Source organism: Arachis stenosperma, chromosome 9 (genome assembly GCF_014773155.1).
Source record: "Arachis stenosperma cultivar V10309 chromosome 9, arast.V10309.gnm1.PFL2, whole genome shotgun sequence".
Classification (NCBI taxonomy): Eukaryota; Viridiplantae; Streptophyta; class Magnoliopsida; order Fabales; family Fabaceae; genus Arachis; species Arachis stenosperma.
In genome coordinates this window covers 89,457,348-89,463,407 of record NC_080385.1, presented here as the reverse complement: position 1 = coordinate 89,463,407, position 6,060 = coordinate 89,457,348, and the positions used below count along the sequence as shown (strand labels likewise).

At 36.0% G+C, this 6,060-nt stretch overlaps 1 non-coding gene across 1 annotated transcript; it reads left to right on the top strand.

Annotated features, from left to right (window-relative positions):
* Positions 1 to 692: 692 nt before the first annotated feature.
* Positions 693 to 800, top strand: LOC130953524 (small nucleolar RNA R71). The gene has a single exon (XR_009075694.1). It is a non-coding gene; the product is annotated as a small nucleolar RNA R71 (small nucleolar RNA).
* The last annotated feature ends 5,260 nt before the right edge of the window (positions 801 to 6,060 follow it).

The following is a 6,060-nucleotide window of genomic DNA, read 5'->3' as shown; positions in this document are numbered from 1 at the left end:
AGGAGGATTTTCAGTGACTCTTTTACTCAGCTGGCCCACTTATGCCTCCAAATTTCTAATGGAGGACTTTGTTTCAATCATAAAACTTAGAGTGGCCTTAGATAGATCAGAGACTATATTTGCTAAGCTAGAAGGGCTCTGCTCAGAATTCTTTATCTGTTGCTGAGAGGATGATGAAAAAGGCTTGCCATTGCTAAACCTGTTTCTTCCACCATTATTATTGTTAAAGCCTTGTTGAGGCTTTTGTTGATCCTTCCATGAGAAATTTGGATGATTTCTCCATGAAGGATTATAGGTGTTTCCATAGGGTTCACCCATGTAATTCACCTCTGCCATTGCAGGGTTCTGAAGATCATAAGCTTCTTCTTCAGAAGATGCTTCTTTAGTACTGTTGGATGCATTTTACAAACCATTCAAACTTTGAGAAATCATATTGACTTACTGAGTCAATATTTTGTTCTGAGCCAATATGGCATTGAGAGTATCAATTTCAGGAACTCCCTTCCTCTGAGGTGTCCCATTATTCACAGGATTCATTTCAGAGGTGTACATGAACTGGTTATTTGCAACCATTTCAATGAGTTCCTGAGCTTCTGCAGGCGTTTTCTTCAGGTGAATAGATCTACCTGCAGAATAGTCTAATGACATCTTAGACAATTCAGACAGACCATCATAGAATATACCCATTCTGAAAGCATGTTAGAAGGACATTTTTTGGTCAGTTGCTTGTATCTTTCCTAAGCTTCATAGAGGGATTCACCTTCTTTCTGACTGAAGGTTTGAACATCCACTCTAAGCTTGCTCAGTTTTTGAGGAGGAAAGAATTTGGCTAAGAAAGCCGTGACCAGCTTATCCCAAGAGTTCAGGCTATCTCTAGGTTGAGAGTGCAACCATACTCTAGCTCTGTCTCTTACAGCAAAAGGGAAAAAATATAAGCTTGTAGACCTCGGGATCAACTCCGTTGGTCTTAACAGTATCACAGATCTGCAAGAATTTAGTTAAGAACTGAAAAGGACCTTCTGATGGAAGTCCATGAAACTTGCAATTCTGTTGCATCAGAGAAACTAATTGAGGCTTAAGCTCAAAATTGTTTGCTCCAATGGCAGGGATTGAGATGCTTCTTCCATGAAAATTGGAATTTGGTGCAGTGAAGTTACCAAGCATCTTCCCTGCGTTGTTGTCGGGTTTGGCCATTACTTCTTTTTCGAGATTCTCTGTAAGGTTTTCTCTGGATTGTTGTGCTTTAGCTTCTCTTAACTTCTTTTTCAGAGTCCTTTCAGGTTCAGGGTCAGCTTCAACAAGAATGTTCTTGTCGTTGCTCCTTCTCATATGAAAAAGAAGAGAACAAAAAAGAAGAGGAATCCTCTATGTCACAGTATAAATATTCCTTTATGTGAGTAGAAGAAGAGAAGAATAGAAGAAGAAAAATTCAAACACGGAGAGAAGAGAAGAGGGTTCAAATTATGAGAAGAAGAGAAGAGTGTTAGTGATTAAATAAATAAATAGAAGAAGATGAGAGGAAGAGAATTCGAATTTTAATTTTAAGAAAAGAAAATTATTTTTTTTGTTTTTATTTTATTTTAAAGTTAAAATTCAAATTTATAGAAAGGAATAAAATTAAAATTTAAAACAATTAGTTAAATAAAAAGATTTTTGAAAAAGAGGAAGGTGATTTTAAAAAATTAGAGAGAGAAAAGTAGCTAGGTGGTTTTGAAAAAGATAAGAAATAGTAAAACAAACTAAAAGTCAATTAGCTAATTGAAAAAGATTTCAAAATCAATTTTGAAAAGATAAGAAGTTAGAAAAGATTTTGAAATTAAAGCTTGAAAAAGATTTGATTTGAAAAAGATATGATTAAAAAGATATAATTGAAATTTATTTTGAAAAAGATTTGAAAAAGAAATTTTAAAAAGATTTGATTTTGAAAATTGAGGTTAATGACTTGACTAACAAGAAACTAAAAGATATGATTCTAGAATTTAAAGGTTAAACCTTTCTTAACAAGAAAGTAACAAACTTGAAATTTTTTGAATCAATCACATTAATTGTTGGTAAAGTTTTTGAAAAGTTGAAATGAAATTAAGAAAAAGATTTTTGAAAAACAATTTTTAAAATTTTCGAAAAACATGAAAGACAAGATGAAAAATGTTTGATTTTTGAAAAAGTTTTGAAAAGATAGGATTTTTGAAATTGAAATATTGACTTAACTAACAAGAAACAACTTATTTTAAAATTTTTTTGACTAAGTCAACCCAAAGATTTCGAAATTTATGAGAGAAATAAGGGAAAGATATTTTTTTTATTTTTTGAATTTTTAATGAGGAGAGAGAAAAACACAAAAATGACTCAAAACATGAAAATTTTGGATCAAAACCAGTGATGCATGCAAGAACACTATGAATGTAAAGATGAACACCAAGAACACTTTGAAGATCATGATGAATATCAAGAACTTATTTTTGAAAAATTTTCAAGAAAGGAAAAACATGCAAGACACCAAACTTAGAGATTTTTCATGTTTAGACACTATGAATTCAAAAATGCATATGAAAAACAACGAAAGACACAAAACAAGAAAATATAAAGATCAAACAAGAAGACTTACCAAGAACAACTTGAAGATCATGAAGAACACCATGCATGAATTTTCGAAATTTTTTTTTTGAAAAATTAAAACATGCAAATAACACCAAACTTAAAAATTGACTTTAGACTCAAACAAGAAATACAAAATATTTTTGATTTTATGATTTTATAAATTTTTTTTTGGATTTTTCGAAAATTAGTTTGGAAAAACGAAAAAGAAGAAAAGATTTTTGAAAACTTTTTGAAAATAAAATCAAGGTTGAAACAAGAACAAAATTACCTAATCTAAGCAACAAAATGAACCGTCAGTTGTCAAAACTCGAACAATCCCCGGCAACGACGCCAAAAACATGGTGCACGAAATTGTGATCTCAATGGCACCAACAACTTGGTACGCACAATTGTAATCTCAACTCTTTTTCACAACTTCGCACAACTAACTAGCAAGTGCACTGGGTCGTCCAAGTAATAAACCTTACATGAGTAAGGGTCGATCCCACGGAGATTGTCGGCTTGAAGCAAGCTATGGTCATCTTGTAAATCTCAGTCAGGCGGATTCAAATGGTTTTGGAGTTTTAATAATTTGAAAGATAAATAAACATAAAATAAAGATAGAGATACTTATGTAACTCATTGGTGGGAATTTCAGATAAGCGTATGGAGATGCGTTATTCCTTCTGAATCTCTGCTTTCCTACTGTCTTCATTCAATCATTCATACTCCTATCCATGGCAAGCTGTATGTTGGGGATCACCGTTGTCAATGGCTATCGTTCATCCTCTCAGTGAAAATGGTCCGGCTACGGGTTACGTAGGGCTAATCATCTATCGGTTCTCACTTGTGTTGGAATAGGATCCAGTAATCCTTTTGTGTTTGTCACTACACCCAACAGTCATGAGTTTTAAGCTCGTCACAGTCATCCCATCCCAGATCCTACTCGAAATACCACAGACAAGGTTTAGATTTTCTGGATCTCAAGAATGCTACCAATTGCTTCTAGCTTATACCACGAAGACTCTGATCTCAAGGAATTGAAGGCTCTATTGTCAGGAGAGGCAATCAAATGCATGGATCAGGAATCCAAGAGATATGCATTCACGCTTGTTTTCATGTAGAACGGAAGTGTTTGTCAGGCACGCGTTAATAAGTTGAGAATGGTGATGAGTGTCACATAATCATCACATTCATCATGTTCTTGTGTGCGAATGGATATCTTAGAACAAGAATAAGCATGAATTGAATAGAAAACAGTAGTAATTGCATTAATACTCGAGGAACATCAGAGCTCCACACCTTAATCTATGGTGTGTAGAAACTCCACCGTTGAAAATATATAAGTGATGATGGTCCAGGAATGGCCGTGAGGCCAGCCCCCATTGTCTAAGGACTAAAAATGATCCAAAGATGATATAAGGATCATCCCAAATATATGAATACAATAGTAAAAAAGTCCTATTTATACTAAACTAGTTATTAGGGTTTACAGAAATAAGTAAATGATGCAGAAATCCACTTTCAAGCCCACTTGGTGTGTGCTTGGGCTGAGCATTAAAGCTTTCATGTGTAGAGACTTTTTCTTGTAGTTAAACGCCAGTTTTCATGCCAGTTTTGGCGTTTAACTGCAGCTTCTATCCTGTTTCTGGCGTTTAACGCCAAAATAGGACAAGAAGTTGGCATTTGAACGCCAGTTTGCGTCGTCAAAACTCGAGTAAAGTACGGACTATTATATATTGCTGGAAAGCCCAGGATGTCTACTTGCCAACGCAATTGAGAGCGCGCTATTTGAATTTATGTAGCTCCAAAAATTCCATTTCGAGTGCAGGGAGTTCAGAATCCAACAGCATCAGCAGTCATTTTTCAGCCCCTGAATCAGATTTTTGCTCAGGTCCCTCAATTTCAGCCAGAAAATACCTGAAATCACATAAAAATACACAAACTCATAGTAAAGTCCAGAAATGTGAATTTTGCTTAAAAACTAATAAAAATATACTAAAAAGTAGCTAGATCCTACTAAAAATTATCTAAAAACAATGCCAAAAAGCGTATAAATTATCCGCTCATCACTCGCCAGTCGAAGACTAACCACCTTCAACATAAACACCATAACAAATATGTACTTATATATGTGTCAATATATGAAACACAATGAGAAATGAAAATACCTACATATACTAATCAATGGCGACATCACCAACCTTGTCTGCCAAAGTTACATCCGCCGGCGTTTGACAAACCTCGTCGGCAACGACCATGTAGGGAAAATCCCTCCCCCAGAGCAACAAGCCATCACTTTGATCAGCAACAACATGTAACTTCCTTTGGTTTTCCAAAAACCCTCGAATTTCTTCCACTGGCACTTCCTCCCCATCATCCTCGGATCCCTCCGACAACTCCTCCACCTCAGTTTTTCTCTTCTTCAGAACCACTTTCCTCCGGCTCGATTTAGGTTGGTTCACCTTGCCCGCTTCAGTAGTTTTTTCAGCTTTAGAAGTTGAACCCTCCTTATCCAGGTTTTTACTTTTTACCCTAGTGGTGCACAAAAATTACACTCACACTATGTAATTCCGCACAACTAACCAGCAAGTGCACTGGGTCGTCCAAGTAATACCTTACGTGAGTAAGGGTCGATCCCACGGAGATTGCCGTCTTGAAGCAAGCTATGGTTATGTTATTATTCTTAGTCAGGATATCAATAGGGTTCTTAGTTTTAATTGTGAAAAGTGAAAGAGCATGAAAGGAATATTTGTTACGCAGTAATGGAGAATGGGTTGGAGTTTTGGAGATACTCTGTCCTTTGAATTTCTACTTTTCTACTGTCTTCTTGTTCACGCATGCAGGTCTCCTTCCATGGCAAGCTGTATGTTGGTGGATCACCGTTGTCACTGGCTACCAGCCGCCCTCTCAGTGAAAAGGGTCCATGTACATGGCTAATCATCTGTTAGTTCTCACTTGTGTTGGAATAGGATCCAGTGATCCTTTTGCGTCTGTCACTACGCCCAACGTTTGTGAGTTTGAAGCTCGTCACAGACATCCCCTCCGAGATCTACTCGAAATACCAAAAATAAGGTTTAGACTTTCCAGATCTCAGGAATGCTGCCAATTGGTTCTAGCTTATACCACGAAGACTCTAGACTCATGGATTGAACGCTCTATTGTCAAGAGAGGCAGTCAAACTTGTGAGTAAGTGATGAGCGAATAATTTATACGCTTTTTGGCATTGTTTTTAGTATGTTTTTAGTATGTTTTAGTTAGTTTTTAGTATATTTTTATTAGTTTTTAGTTAAAATTCACTTTTCTGGACTTTACTATGAGTTTGTGTGTTTTTCTGGCTGAAATTGAGGGACTTGAGCAAAAATCTGATTCAGAGACTGAAAAGGACTGCAGATGCTGTTGGATTCTGACCTCCCTGCACTCGAAGTGGATTTTCTGGAGCTACAGAAGCCCAATTGGCGCGCTCTCAACGGTGTTGGAAAT